Source organism: Glycine soja, chromosome 16 (assembly GCF_004193775.1).
Source record: "Glycine soja cultivar W05 chromosome 16, ASM419377v2, whole genome shotgun sequence".
NCBI classification, from domain to species: domain Eukaryota; kingdom Viridiplantae; phylum Streptophyta; class Magnoliopsida; order Fabales; family Fabaceae; genus Glycine; species Glycine soja.
In genome coordinates, this window is record NC_041017.1 from 18,486,264 (window position 1) to 18,502,222 (window position 15,959).

The 15,959-nt window shown below is 38.2% G+C and overlaps 1 non-coding gene across 1 annotated transcript; it reads right to left on the minus strand.

The window, feature by feature from the left end:
- Window positions 1-5,246: 5,246 nt before the first annotated feature.
- LOC114391357 lies at window positions 5,247-5,353 on the minus strand. Its single transcript, XR_003662147.1, has one exon. It is a non-coding gene; the product is annotated as a small nucleolar RNA R71 (small nucleolar RNA).
- Window positions 5,354-15,959: the final 10,606 nt, after the last annotated feature.

Sequence of the window (15,959 nt, forward strand, 5' to 3'; positions counted from 1 at the left end):
AGACTCAGCTATCATCAGCACTGGATCTTAATGAAGACCAGCCACAAGAGGAGCAGGACGTTTAAATTTTTTGCATTATGAACACTTTAGTTTTATTTCAGTTATTTTATGCTTTATGTCATTTAAATTTCAGCTTTTATATTTTAGCATTTTAATTTCAGTAGCATAGTTGTTTGTGTGCTTGTACAGAAAGCTTGATTGAACAGTGAATTGATTGAACATTGTGTGCAGTGGTTTGTTTGATATGAAATGAGTGTTTGAAAATGATTTGATTGAGCAAATGTATGAATTGAATGGATTGGGATGATTGAATGACTGTTTTGATCAAGTTTGCCGTCATTAGAAGAGAATGAGCATATGATTGGAATTATGTCTGAAACTGTTAGTCGGTTGTCAGATTAATTGAGAAGGAATGCATTAACCGTATCTCGATGAGAGTGTGATCTTTAAAATTTTGAGAGAAATGACTATCATTTAGTGTTGATTTTTGTGTGAATCTCTGAAGTAAGGATTGGATGCATGAACTTGAGAATGAAGAAGACCATGCTTGATTATGAATAGCTACTTAGCCAAAAAGCTAACCTTGTGATTGAATGAATTATCCCTTGCACCCAGTTTGAGCTGAATGAATTGATTGATTGATTAAATCTTGAGCCTGTTTAGTTGTATCTTCTGCTACCTTATTTTAGGTTGTAGGAGAGCATCATCCACAGAAGATGGTTCAAGGAAAATTTGTCCCAAATTTGGGGGAGGCACTGGGTAAGGATTGAAATGGTTAAAGAAAATAGTATATACACTTTGTTTCTGTTTCTGTGTTAAAAAAATGTAAGTATAAATAAAGTTAATAACTGTGTATGCTAAAATTTCAGGTATGGAAGCTAAGTGCCTAAGAAAAAAGGGCAAGTATGGGGAAAGAATGAATGAAAAAGTGAAGTTTATTCTATGGATGAATGCTTTCCTAGAACCTAAGCTTTTGAATCCTAGAAAAACCATGAATTGTTGGCAACCTAACCCCATTACAAGCCTAGAAAGTCCTTCGGATTCATTTTTATGTGTTCATTGTTGTATGATAGGAGATGAAATGCAAAGGCTGGAACTTGTGTTGGTTGTTTATGATGGAATAAGCCTAAACACTTGAGTTTGAGTGAAATAATGACTGTGAGGTTTTGGTTGATGATCCTTCCTTGATTTCTGTCATGCTTACTAGCTTATTTCAGCTGTGACTCTAATACTTGTGCTCCTATCTTTGAAAAACTGCATGCTTGTGAGAAGTGATTGATTTAAGCATTCCATGATATTCAGTTCATATGGTTGATGTCCTTGATGAATCAAACACCATTTTGTTTTGATTGGCCACTGTCTTTATCACTTAAGGACAAGTGAATTGTTCTTTCTTTGCTTGAGGACAAGCAAAACTGTAAATTTAGGGGAGTTGTTAGTCGCTTTATACGACTAACTTTTGTTTAGAAATCATTTTCCAAAGCTTGTATGGCTCCCCAATTTATGGTCATTTTGGAGTAAATTTGGTAAATAAATCTTGTTTTATGGTTACCGCTTTCTCTAGAACATTTCCATTGAATTTAATGATGAAATCTGTGCATTTTTAGGTGAAAAAGAGGCTAAGTTTTTAATTGCAAAATGTAGTAGTTAGGCTAAGCTCAGCAATTAGGCTAAGCACATATCCACCACTAAGTGCAACTTCAATGCGCTTAGCGCAAAGGAGAATCTGGCAGAGCATCAACATCAAAGTCGCGCACTAAGCGCGAGATCAGTGCGCTAAGCGTAGTAGGTGCCTTCAGCCAGGCTAAGCTCGAGACTGGCGCTAAGCCCAATTTCACTAACTTGTGCTAAGCGCGAGGGTGGTGCTAAGCGCAGTGTCACAATTTCAGAGTCTATTTAAAGTCTGTCTTGTGCAGAATTAGGGTACCACTTTTATGACACTTTTATGACAACTTCTACAGACGGCCAGGGCACATAACTCCAAAGGGATGTCTAAATTAGGTGTAGTCTTAAATGAGGGATCTGCGGACGAAGCTTGGATATTCAGCCTAACGAGGGATCAAGGGTTTAGTAATTTAGGCTACAACATAGAACACAAAAACACGGATGATTAGAGAAATATATTTCTATGCATCAGCTTGTTTGTCAGAAAGACCCAACATATCTACCTACTGTTGTCATTTTATTTATCACTTATACATGTTCTCTCAACAATGCTTCGATTCTAAACTTAATTCAGGCTAACATTGGTTCCCTGTGTTCGATACTCAGATTTATCTGTTTTAATTTTAATTACTTGACAACCCGGTACACTTTCCAGTGAGAAAACTCCCCATTGAAAATTCCCTGAGACATTTATGCACAAAAAGTAACTGCAGTGGGGAGCGAGTAGTATGCCTTTCACATTAACTAGAGGTGGAGGTTTATCAATAACATCTAGTTTTGCTTTATCCACCTCAATTCCTCTTTTAGAAATCTTGTGTCCCAGCACCTTCTTGAACCATAAAGTGACATTTCTCCCAGTTGAACACCAAATTAGATTTTTCACAGCGCTGTAACACTTTCTCTAAATTTTCTAGACAATTTCCAAAAGATGCACCAAAGATCGAAAAATCGTCCATAAAGACTTCAATACATTTCTCTACCATGTCAGCAAAAATTGTCATCATACATCTATGGAAAGTAGCTGAGGCATTACATAAACCGAATGGCATGTTGCGATTAGCAAATACAGTGAAGCGGCATGTGAAAGCTGTCTTTTCTTGGTCCTGAGGATCTACTGCAATCTGATTGTAGCCCGAGTATCCATCCAAGAAATAGTAGAAAGATTGCCCTGTAAGTCTCTCAAGCATTTGGTCCATGAAGGGAAGCGAGTAATGGTCTTTCCTTGTGGCTTCATTGAGCTTCCTATAATCAATACACATTCTCCATCCGGTGACTGTTCTTCTAGGAATTAGCTCATCTCTATCATTCTTGACCACTGTCATACCTCCTTTTTTCGGGACAACTTGAACAGGACTAACCCATGAACTGTCCGAAATTGGATAGATGAGCCCTGCCTCTAGCAACTTGAGAACTTCTTTTCTTACTTCTTCTTTCATTATAGGATTCAATCTTCTCTAAGGTTGTCTCACGGGCTCGTAATCAGCTTCCAAATTGATGTTGTGCATACAATATGATGGACTGATTCCTTTTAAATCAGAGATGTGCCAACCAATAGTAGCTTTACGACTTATTAGAATCTGTACCAGTTGATCCTCTTCTTCCTTCAACTTCATTGTGATAATAAGGTTACCATTCTGACTCCCATTGATAATATGCAAAAGAATAGTCCATTTCAAATTGAGTTTCCTGCTGTTGCATTGAATAGCAATCACCTTTAGAGCTAGCTTGATATGTTATTAAGTCTGCCAATACACTTTCAAGATCATTAGCTCTTCTTTTCTCATGATAATTGTACATGGTCAACTCCTGTCTCCAGTCGGATTTATTTATAGAATAGAAATAACAACTATCCTGAATGTTCTCCTCCAGCAAAATCACAATTTATTAGTGGAATAGAGATAACAATCTTCATGATACAGCGGTAGGAGATTGTATTTCTTCGGAATAACTAGGCTACCTGAAGGAGATTCTATACATACAAAACACTAACAGAAACAGCGGTTATCCAGTTCAAGAAGAAAACAAATATGAATTGAAAGTAAATATTCACAGTTTAATTCTGATATTTTCTAATTCAAATTTACTCGTTGTTTAATTTACAAAAACAAACACCCCCCCCCAATTCGTTACTATTTTATTACTATCTGTTATGAACGTTTGGTTGACCATTACTCGTTGGGAGATGACCTAGGATCACTTCCTAGATATTGCATTTTTAATATTTATTTGATTCGGGTACGACCTCAATCAAATTTGGCACCGTTGCCGGGGGGCAATGGGCCAAAGGTTCATAATAGTGTTTTGTTTTTTTTTGTGTGTCGCTCTGTCGTTTAGGTTATGAGTGTGTGTTGTTTTGTTTTGTGTAGCGTTCTATTTTGCATTTCAGTCGCGTCCCCTGTTTAGCGACTGTTTTAGTTTTATGTTTGTTGTGAACAGTGATTAGCAACTGATTTTGCAATTTAATTGGCGACTTTTGTTTTGATAGTTAAAGTTGTTATTTTTGGCTGATTTTTTGTGTGGTAGTTTCTTTTGATCCATATTTTGTGTGAAAAATACCAGGAGCACTTGGTGTGGCAGTATTTGAGAGAGACAAAAAATTTGGGAACTTGTTTTTAGCAATACTTAAAACGGCCATAACTTTTGCTCCGAGTATCAGAACGACTATTATTATATATGCATTTGGGGTAGAAGAAAATTTCCCATGCCATGGCAGTCGACTAAAGGTCCAATGCCGTTTTAAACTTGAAAAATCAGCCATTTACTAAGTTTTTTTATTTATTTTTCAAGTATTATTGTCTTATTTTTCTAAACTTTGCTTAGGTAGTTTTCATAGTTAGACTTTGAATTTTTGTTTGAAATTTTTTGTGCTATATTTTCATGATTTTAGGGTGTTACTAACAAAATTCCAACTCATTTGGATATCATTTGACTATAGTTGTAGTTTTAACCCTCCCCTAGTGCTTGTTTGAGAACACATTATTTGCTGCATATAGTGCATGACTAGGGGCAATCCAGGTAATTTACAACCCTTTGATCTTGAAATAGATAGAACCTTTCATAGATTAGTTAGGCATAGTGTGCATCCTGATAATTCTGTGCATTTTGAGCATTGTGAGCATTTTGAGCATTCAGAGTATTTTGTTGCTGGTGATTCTGAATATTATGATTTTGAGCATTCGACTACTAATTTTCATACTGAGAACGTGGCTCAACCTCCACCTCGTGAGAGGAATCTTAGGGAGATGGTTGCACCTGATTTCACTTATGAAAGCTTGTGCATTCAATATCCTGATGAGGGTGTTCCATATGTTCTCAAGACTGGACTAATACATTTGCTGCCCAAGTTTCATGGTCTTGCCGGTGAAGATCCTCATAAGCATCTTAAGGAGTTCCATATTGTTTTTTTCACCACGAAGCCCCCTGATGTCCAAGAAGATCATATCTTTCTAAAGGCTTTTCCTCATTCTCTGGAGGGAGTGGCAAAAGATTGGCTATACTACCTTGCTCCCAGGTCCATTTTCAGTTGGGATGACCTTAAGAGGGTGTTCTTGGAGAAATTCATCCCTGCATCTAGGACCACTGCCATCAGAAAAGACATTTCAGGCATCAGGCAACTTAGTGGAGAGAGCTTGTATGAGTACTGGGAAAGATTCAAGAAATTGTGTGCAAGCTGCCCTCACCACCAGATTTCTGAGCAACTCCTTCTTCAATATTTCTATGAGGGACTTAGCAACATGGAGAGGAGTATGATTGATGTTGTCAGTGGTGGAGCCCTTCGTGATATGACTCCTGTTGAGGCTAGGAATTTGATTGAGAAGATGGCTTCCAACTCCCAACAATTCAGTGCAATAAATGATGCTATTGTCCTTAGAGGAGTCCATGAGGTGGCCACAGATTCATCTTCATCAACTGAAAATAAAAAGCTTAAGGGAAAACTTGATGCCTTGGTCAACCTAGTAACTGAACTTGCCATGAATTAGAAATTTGCACCTGTTGCAAGAGTTTGTGGTTTATGTTCTTCTGCATATCACCATACAGATCTCTGTCCTTCTTTGCAGCAATCTGGAGTCAATGAGCAACCTGAAGCTTATGCTGCAAACATTTATAATAGACCCCCTCAGCAGCAAAACCAACAATAGTAGAATAATTATGACCTTTCAAGCAACAGATACAATCCAGGTTGGAGGAATCATCCAAATCTGAGATGGACAAGTCCTCCACAACAACAACAGCATGTCCCTCCTTTCTACAATGTTGCTGGTCCAAGTAAGCCATATGTTCCTCCTCCAATGCAACAGCAGCAGCAGCAATCAAAACAAAGACAACAAGCAACTGAGGCTCCTCCTCAACCTTCCTTAGAAGAGTTAGTGAGGCAAATGACCATCCAGAATATGCAATTTCAGCAAGAGACAAGAGCCTCCATTCAGAGTCTGACAAATCAGATGGGGCAAATGGCTACTCAGTTGAACCAAGCTCAGTCCCAAAATTCTGACAAATTGCCTTCACAAACTGTGTAGAATCATAAATATGTGAGTGCCATCACCTTGAGGTCTGGAAACCAAATTCAAGTGCCTTCACTAGTAGCAGCACCTGCACCTAAACCCGCCAAGCTTCATTCTACGCCTGAAAAAGAAGATGAGATAGTTGCACAAAAGAGAAAGCTTCCTGATCATGAGGAAGCTAACAAAAATTTTCATGCAGGTGGACCTTCTTCGAGTAGTTCTGACTTGCAGCACCCTCCTATCCCTCTTCCATTTCCATATAGAGCAATTCCAAACAAAAAAATGGAAGAAGTGGAAAAGGAGATCTTGGAGACCTTCAGGAAAGTAGAGGTGAACATACCTCTGCTAGATGCCATCAAGCAGATTCCAAGATATGCCAAGTTTCTAAAGGAGCTGTGCACCCACAAAAGGAAGCTCAAAGGAAATGAGAGGATTAGCATGGGCAGAAATGTGTCAGCATTGATAGGTAAATTTGTTCCTCACATTACTGAGAAATGACCCAAGTACTTTCTGTATACCTTGCATTATTGGGAATAGTAAATTTGAGAATGCCATGCTAGATCTAGGAGCATCAGTTAGTGTCATGCCTCTGTCCATTTTCAATTCTTTATCTCATGGACCTTTGCAATCTACAGATGTGGTGATTCATTTGGCAAATAGAAGTGTTGCCTACCCCGCAGGTTTCATAGAGGATGTGCTGGTTCGGGTTGGTGAACTTATTCTTCCTGTTGATTTTTATGTTCTTAATATGGAAGAGGGATTTCCCATGGTTCAGTTCCAATTATTTTAGGCAGGCCATTTATGAAAATAGCCCGAACCAAGATAGATGTTTATGCTGGTACATTGTCTATGGAATTTGGTGATATTGTTGTTCATTTTAACATTCTTGATGCCATGAAACATCCATTTGATGATCATTTTGTTTTTCGTGCTGAGATAATTGATCAAGTTGTTGATAATTATATGTTTGATTTTGATTTTGTTCTTCATGGTAGGAAACATCCATTTTTATCTGATCTGCATACTTGTCATTCCTTATGCATTGAATCTGAATCTGAGTTTGAATTTGATCTTGTATCTGATTTTTATGATGAGAGTGAATTTGAATTTGAGTCTGGTTCTGATTTTCTGGGTGTTGTACCTCTTGATGTTATTTTTTAGAGTTAGAATGCACTAACCATGTTGCAGGAAGTACATATACTTCTGACTTGCTCTATGAGGTACAGGCTGAGGAACCTTCTTCTTCTCTTACCCTGTTTCCTCCCACTATTCAGCCACCACCCACACCAGAGTTGAAGCCCTTACCAGCAACCCTTAAATATGCTTACTTGGAGGACAAGGAAAAATTTCCGGTGATCATCTCTGCCTCCCTTGCTGCTGAGCAAGAGGAGAAGTTGTTGCTAGTTCTCAAGAAGCACAAGAAAGCCATTGGATGGACTTTGGCAGACATTCCTGGTATTAGCCCATCTACCAGCATGCATAGGATACTTTTAGAGGATGCAGCTAAGCCAGTGAGGCAGCCACAACGGCGACTCAACCCCGTCATTCCAGATGTGGTGAAAAGGAAGTGACCAAGCTCTTACAAGCTAGAATCATCTACCCCATTTCTGACAACCAGTGGGTGAGTCCAGTCCAAGTGGTTCCAAAGAAGACAGGCTTCACAGTGATTAAGAATGAAAGGGATGAGTTCATCCCCACAAGAGTGCAGAACAGCTGGTGAGTCTGCATTGATTATAGGAGGCTGAACCAGATAACCAAAAAAGATCATTTTCCCTTGCATTCATTGATCAAATGCTTGAGCGCTTGGCAGGTAAGTCTCATTACTTTTTTCTTGATGATTTTTCTGGTTATTTACAAATTCATATTGCTCCTGAGGATAAAGAAAAGACCATATTCACCTGTCCCTTTTGCACTTTTGCCTATAGGAAGATGCCCTTTGGCCTATGCAATGCCCCTGGTACCTTCTAGCGATGTATGCTTAGCATTTTTAGTGATTTTTTAGAGAGTTGCATAGAGGTATTTATGGATGATTTTACTGTTTATGGATATGGATCCTCTTTTGATGCATGTTTGGATAGTCTGGATAGAGTTCTTAATAGATGCATTGAAACTAACCTTGTGCTGAATTCTGAAAAATGTCACTTCATGGAAGAACAAGGTATAGTTTTAGGGCATATCATTTCTAGTGGGGGCATAGAGGTAGACCTTGCAAAAATAGTTGTTATTTCACAATTGCCTTACCCCTCTTGCGTGCGAGAGGTTCGTTCTTTTCTTGGTCATGCAGGGTTTTATAGGCGCTTTATCAAGGATTTTATCAAAGTGGCCCTTCCACTATCCAATCTATTGCAAAAGGAGGAGGAGTTTGATTTTGTTGACCGGTGCAAAGAGGCTTTTGATTGCCTCAAGCGTGTGGTGACTACCACCCCTATCATTCAGGCACCTGATTGGACAGCCCCATTTGAGCTAATGTGCGATGCATCCAATTATGCATTGGGGGCTGTCCTTGCTCAAAAGATTGATAAGCTGCCTCAGGTGATCTACTACATTTCCAAAACTTTGGATGCTGCTCAAGCAAATTACACTACCACAAAGAAGGAGCTATTAGCGATAGCTTTTGCTCTTGGGAAATTTCGTTCATATTTACTTAGTACTCGTTTATTGTTTATACTGACCATGCAGCTCTGAAGTACCTGTTGAAGAAGGCTTAATCAAAGCCTAGATTGATCAGGTGGATGCTTTGGCTCCAAGAGTTTGATTTGGAGATCCGTGATCGGAGCGGTGCGCAGAACCTCGTGGCTGACCACCTGAGTAGGATTGAGTGTGCGTCTGAGGACTCACCCATTTGGGATGATTTTCCGGATGACCATTTGTACATTTTGTATAGTATTTCTGATTCCTTCCCCACTCCTTGGTTTGCTAATATTGTGAATTATTTGGTTGCTTCTGTTTTTCCTTCCTTAGCATCTAAAGCTCAAAATGATAAAATTATGAGCGATGCTAAGCATTATATTTGGGATGACCCCTATTTGTGGAAGTTATGCAGTGACCAGGTTATTAGGAGATGCATTCCAGACCATGAGGTTGACTCAGTCCTGCAATTCTGTCATTCTTCTGAACTAGGTGGCCATCTTGGCATACAAAGGATAGCTCGCAAGGTGCTTGACTGCGGTTTCTATTGGCCCACCATCTTCAAGGATGCGTGGAGAATATGTAGCACTTGTGAGCCTTGTCAGAGAGTAGGCGGCTCACTTTCATGGAGACAACAAATGCCTCAACATCCCATGTTATTCTGTCAGGTGTTTGATGTCTGGGGTATAGATTTTATGGGGCCTTTCCCTGTCTCTTTTGGTTTTGTTTATATTCTCCTTGTTGTTGATTATGTTTCAAAAACGGTGGAAGCCAAACCCACCAGGACTAACGATGCTAAGGTTGTTGTGGATTTTGTTAGATCTAATCTATTTTGCAGGTTTGGAGTCCCTAGAGTCCTCGTTAGTGATCAAGGCACCCATTTTTGTAACAAATCCATGTATACCTTGCTCAAAAAGTATGGGGTCGTGCACAGAATTTCCACACCTTACCACCCCCAAACTAATGGGTAGGCTGAGATTTCAAATAGGGAGATAAAAAGGATCTTGGAGAAGATTGTGCAGCCGAGCAAAAAGGATTGGAGCACCAGGCTGGATGATGCTCTTTGGGCGCATAGGACTGCCTACAAAGCACTCATAGGAATGTCTCCTTATCGGGTTGTCTTTGGCATGGCATGCCATCTTCCTATAGAGATAGAGCACAGAGCCTATTGGCCTGTAAAGACCTGCAACTTCTCTATTGATCAGGCTGGAGAGGAAAGGAAGTTGCAACTAAGTGAGCTAGATGAGATATGTTTAGAAGCCTCTGAGAATTCCAAAATCTACAAGGAGAAGACCAAGAAGTTCCATGACAGCTTGATAGCTAAGAAGGACTTCATGGTTGGACAGAAAGTTTTATTGTATAACTCTAGGCTCGGACTGATGAGTGGTAAGTTGAGGTCAAAGTGGATTGGTCCTTTTGTGGTGACTATTTTTTTTCCTTATGGTACAGTTGAGATCAAAAGTGAATCCACATATAAGAGCTTCAAGGTCAATGGACATCGGCTGAAACCATTCCTCACAAATCCCTCCTTAGTGGATGTAGTGGTGGAGGAGACCTCCTTACTTCACCTTACTTCTCTTCTGCCATGACTTAGGGAGTTTTCTTTTTCTGTCTCCTTCTTTACTTTTATTGCACTTGTCCAATTTTATTGATTTTTTTGATTGCTCTTGATCTTGTGATTGTACTACATTGGGGACAATGTGTTGTTTAAGTGTTGGGGGGGGGGGGAGATTGTTCTTTAATTTTGTTGATTTTGTTGGGTATTCTAGATTAATTTTGTTGGGTATTCTAGATTAATTTTGTTGGGTTTTCTAGTTTAATTTTTTTAGGTTTTCTAGGTTAATTTTGTTATTTTGGTTTTATGTTTTGTGTACAACATTGCATGTTTCTCTTTGAATTATAGGTTATGTACAAGTAATGGATAATTGTTTTTGAAATAGGAGTTTCTTGGCATTTTGTGAATTGAAATCCTTATTTTTCTCTGCGTGTCAAGTTAGTTTTGAAAGTTCGAATTGGAAGTGATAGATTTACCCTTGGTGAGAATTTGAGCCATCATCATCTATTTTATTCAGTGTGTTTTGCCCCCATTGATTGCTTGCACAATAGCCTTGGCTTGACTCTTGTTGATACTTCTTGCTTCACATGCATGTTGGGAGATGATTTAGGCATTTTGTTCTTATAAGCCTCTAGCCAAATGAGCCTACCTTGAATTAATTCCTTTGATAGCCCCTTTGAGCCTATGTTCCCCTTTCTTTGTTTTGAAGCTCATTACAAGCCTTAAGTGAAAAACCATGATCTCACCCTACCCTTAAGGAATTTTGGAGCTTTGGAATTGTTTTGGAAATAAGTGTGGGAGGGTATGTTTCATTGGATGATATGTTTTTGTTGGCCATGCTTGATGATGTATTTTGGCCATGCTTGATGTATATACATATATTGCCTAATTGTTGCTTTATTTTCAAATGCTTTCAAATTCTACTGTTCACGTAAAAAAATGGAAAAAAAAATGAAAAACCGAAAAAAAAGAAGAAGGATGAAGTTGAATAAATGAGGTCTTGGTTTGAATACTTAGATTGGTTTGAGGACTTGTTTGATTTTGTTTTGGGTTTACTTTTTAAGCTTAATTTTTAATTTTGGTTTTGGGGTTTACTACTTTTTCTTAGTTCTCACTTATTCCTCATTGCTCCTCTATTCCTTTGGGTTTTAGCTACTTATCCCATACTTTCCTCTACCTTATCCTTGGCCCCATTACAACCTTAAATGACCATTTGATCCTCATGTGCATGTGTTTGTGGTGTGGTTGTCAATTTTAAAGTCTTGCCAAGTCTATGTGGTGTTTGTTTTCATGGGTGCTCTGAGAGTAAACAGTAGCCTAGACACTTGAGAGATAGAATGCATATCTTATGAGGCTTTATCACTTTTCCTTCTACTTCATTGTGATAATAAGGTTACCATTCTGACTCCCATTGGTAATCTGCAAAAGAATAGTCCATTTCAAATTGAGTTTCCTATTGTTGCATTGAATAGCAATCACCTTTGAAGCTAGCTTGATATGTCATGAAGTCTGTCAATACACTTTCAAGATCATTAGCTCTTCCTTTCTCATGATAATTGTACATGGCCAACTCCTGTCTCCAGTTGGATTTATTTATAGAATAGAAATAACAACTATCCCGGTAATGTTCTCCTCCAGCAAAATCACAATTTATTAGTGGAATAGAGATAACAATCTTCATGATACAGCGGTAGGAGATTGTATTTCTTCGGAATAACTAGGCTACCTGAAGGAGATTCTATACATACAAAACACTAACAGAAACAGCGGTTATCCAGTTCAAGAAGAAAACAAATATGAATTGAAAGTAAATATTCACAATTTATCAAAGAATAAAGAAAAGACACCTTGGACTGAACTAACTTTCCAAATAGAAAGAAGTTCCCCGGCAACGGCGTCAAAAACTTGTTCGAACCCAGCAAGTGCATCGGATCACTGATGTGTCATTATTTTCTCCTATTTCTTAACCTCTTTTGTCACCATTTTAATTACTGATTAGCCTTAATTGTCAAATTAATTATGCAGTTTTATCATTTGGGCCTACTTGACTAATTTTGTGTTATTAATTTAATTTCAGGAGAATTATAAGCAATTGGGCTTGAATCCGGAATTGGGCTTGGACTTGAAGAGAGTAGAAAATTTTATTTTATCAAATCTTATCTTATCCAGATTTAATTTCATCTAGATTTTATTTTGTCTAGATTTTACTTCATCAAATCTTATCTTATCTTGTCCAGATTTTATTTTATTTCGTTTATGGGCTTGGACTTAAAATAGATTTGTAAGCTTTGGGGCGGAGGACCTATATAACAGCACCAGGGTTTTAGTTTAGAGAGTTTTTGGGGAGAGGAGAATAATTCTAGGGTTTTAGAATTTTAGTTTTTATTGTTCATGCGCACTGTTCACGTAGAATAAAATTAGTTTTCTGCAATTTCGTTTCTGCTTCAATCTACAATTTCATTTTCTACTGATTAAGGGAAGGCTAAGTCTCCAGCGTTGTTTTCTCTTGAGGATCAAACACAGCTCTCTTTGAGGTTTTGTTATTACTATTGAATTCTGATCAGTTTTTCCTCTTCACCAATTACTCTGTATTTGTTGTTATTAATCCATGCATGCTTAGTGCTTGATTAATTGTCTCTGCGCTTAATTTACGTTCATGCTTAATGATCAGTTTCGTTCATGATTAATTGGTGTATGTGTTGCTTAATCACATAATGATAGTCTTATGTTAATTTTCGCTTAGTAATTTAATTTAAGGTTGGATTAAGTGGTTGAACTGATTAAGGATAAATTCTCGTAACCTAGGATAAGAGACTTTCTTGTGAATCAAGGGGAAACAACATGTTTTAATTCTATCATTTTCTAATTCAAATTTGCTTGCTGTTTAATTTACAAAAACAAACAACCCCCCCCCCCCCCCCCGCCAATTTGTTACTATTTTTTCACTATCTATTATGAACCTTGGTTGACCATTGCTCGTTGGGAGATGACCTAGGATCACTTCCTAGATACTGCATTTTTAATGTTTATTTGATTCAGGTACGGCCTCGATCAATCACGCAAGTAGTATAAAACGGTAAGAACCGAGTATCGAACTCTTGTGGAACTTGTGTTACTTGGTAAAGTTATATTCAGTGAATAGGTGTCTAGTATGAAAAGAGATGTGTCAACTACGCACATGTATGTAAACTAACTACTAAAAGGAAAATCATGTGAGTAATGATGTGTAAAGACAAGTAGACAACACATTGGTCTTCCTATTAGGTGCCTGATGTTAAAAGGATATTCTTTACCTAACAATGTTCATGTGTTCTATGTTGTCTCCTGGACTTATAAACCCCGATGTCTCATGTATGTTTAGCCTAATCCTAACTAAGTGTTGTCCTCAGATGTCTCTTGTTGGACTAAACTTAACCAGAACTGCATTAAGACATAACATACCAAAAACTAAGTTATCGTACCCTGATGTCTCGTGAAAATACTATAAGCTAGCCCCGTCCTATCAAGTTCTAAGAATCAGACCAGTTTTCACTATTGAATGATCCTAACAAAGCATGCATCTACATGATCAAGGCAAAAGCACACTGAAATGACATACTGATAGCACAAAGAACACATAAAACATCATTAAATAGATATACAAGTATTTACATCAAGTACCTACAAGGAAGAACCAACAGAGGATTTAGCTCTCCGTATCTGGGAAGCTTCCTTTACAACAAAGAGAAGAGAAAAATGAAGGATTGAAGAAATACAAGTAGTGGGGATGTCTCCTCCACCTCTAGAACCTCACAATCACTCACAGACTCATCTCATGCTCTGAGGATGGCTTCCTCTTGTCGCTCAGTTCTCTGTCAATCTTCTCACAGCAAAAGCTCTCAAAACTCTCTGGAACTTGAACCTTTCTCTCTTTAGAAATCTCTAAACATGCAAAAGCTTCACGAATTGCCCAAACTCCTCTCCAAAATCTGATTTCAGGCTTAAATAGGTGGCTTTGTTTGTGCTAGCGCGCTTAGCGGGACTATGAACTGCTCAACGTGCATTAGTAGATTTCAGCTTAGCGCGTGCTTTTCTCGTTTAGCGGATGGACTGAAGCAGTGCGCTTAGAAGGATGACCCTTCACTCAGGGCAAATGCATAGCTCATCCTTCTTCTAGATTCTTCCTCATGCTCAAGCGAGGAGTGTTGCAATCAGCAGATGGCTCGCTAAGCCAGAAGATTGGCTTAGCGAGCAGATGAAAATCAGCACTTCACAAACTTGCCAAATTAACATGAAATTGAGAGGAAATGGTTATTAAACACACAAAATGGGAGTACTAAGTATTTATTACCTATCTTTAACAAAAATTAATTTCAACACTACAAAATAACCATAAATTGGAGGAGTTTGATATAATTTACACAGGTTTTATACACAAAAGTTAGTCATATACATCGACCATAAAGAGTGTTGGCCAGAAAAATCCTTACTGTAAAACCTTAGCTGCTGTTTTGCCTCCACCATAATGCCTTCCACATGGTGAATTGTGAAAATGCCACAATATGCCCTTGGCCTCCTCATTTGTCACACATCTTCTAAGAAGATTATCTGCACCTACTTTGAACAAGTGTGGATCATCCGAAATATAATGTCGGGCATCATGGAAGAATTTCTTTCGCTGCTGCCAATTGATGTCTTTGGGAATTACACCTGTTGCCTTGAAATTAGCCATATCAGCAAACCAGGGTCTCCTTGCAATCAAAAACAAAGATTCATCAGGAAATTTATCTTTTATTTCAGCCTCATTTAAAGTGACCTCTTCATTCACTAATCTGGATAAGTGGTCAGCTACCACATTTTCGGAACCTTGTCCTTGATGACTAAATCAAATTCTTGAAGCAACAGTATCCATCTGATCAATCATGGCTTGGAGTCAGCTTTGCGCAACAAATATTTAATTGTTGTGTGATCAGTGTAAATCACTATCTTTGATCCCACCAGATAAGATCGAAATTTCTCAAGTGCATAAATGATTTCCAATAATTCTTTCTCAGTTATGGCATAGTTAATCTAAGCATTATTCAAAACTTTGCTAGCATAATAGATGGTATGAAACATTCTGCCCTTCTGCTGCCCCAGCACAACACCTACTGCATAATCACTAGTATCACACATCAATTCAAACTCTTGTCCCCAGTCTGGTGCTGTAATCACAAGAGTAGATACCAACTTGGCTTTGAGAGTGTTAAAGGCTTCTAAACATTTGTCATTAAACACAAACATAGCATCCTTGTTCAGCAGATTACTTAGTGGTTTAGCAATTTTGGAAAAGTCTTTAATGAATCGCCGATAGAATCCAGCATGACCTAAAAAACTTTGTATGCCTTTAACATTAACTGGAGGTGGAAGTTTATCAATAACATCAAGTTTTGCTTTATCCACCTCAATTCCCATTTTAGAAATCTTGCGTCCCAGCACGATGCCTTCTTGAACCATAAATTGACATTTCTCCCAATTGAGCACCAAATTAGATTCTTCACAGCGTTGTAACACTTTCTCTAAATTTGCTAGGCAATTTTCAAAAGATGCACCAAAGACAGAAAAATCATCCATAAAAACTTCAATACATT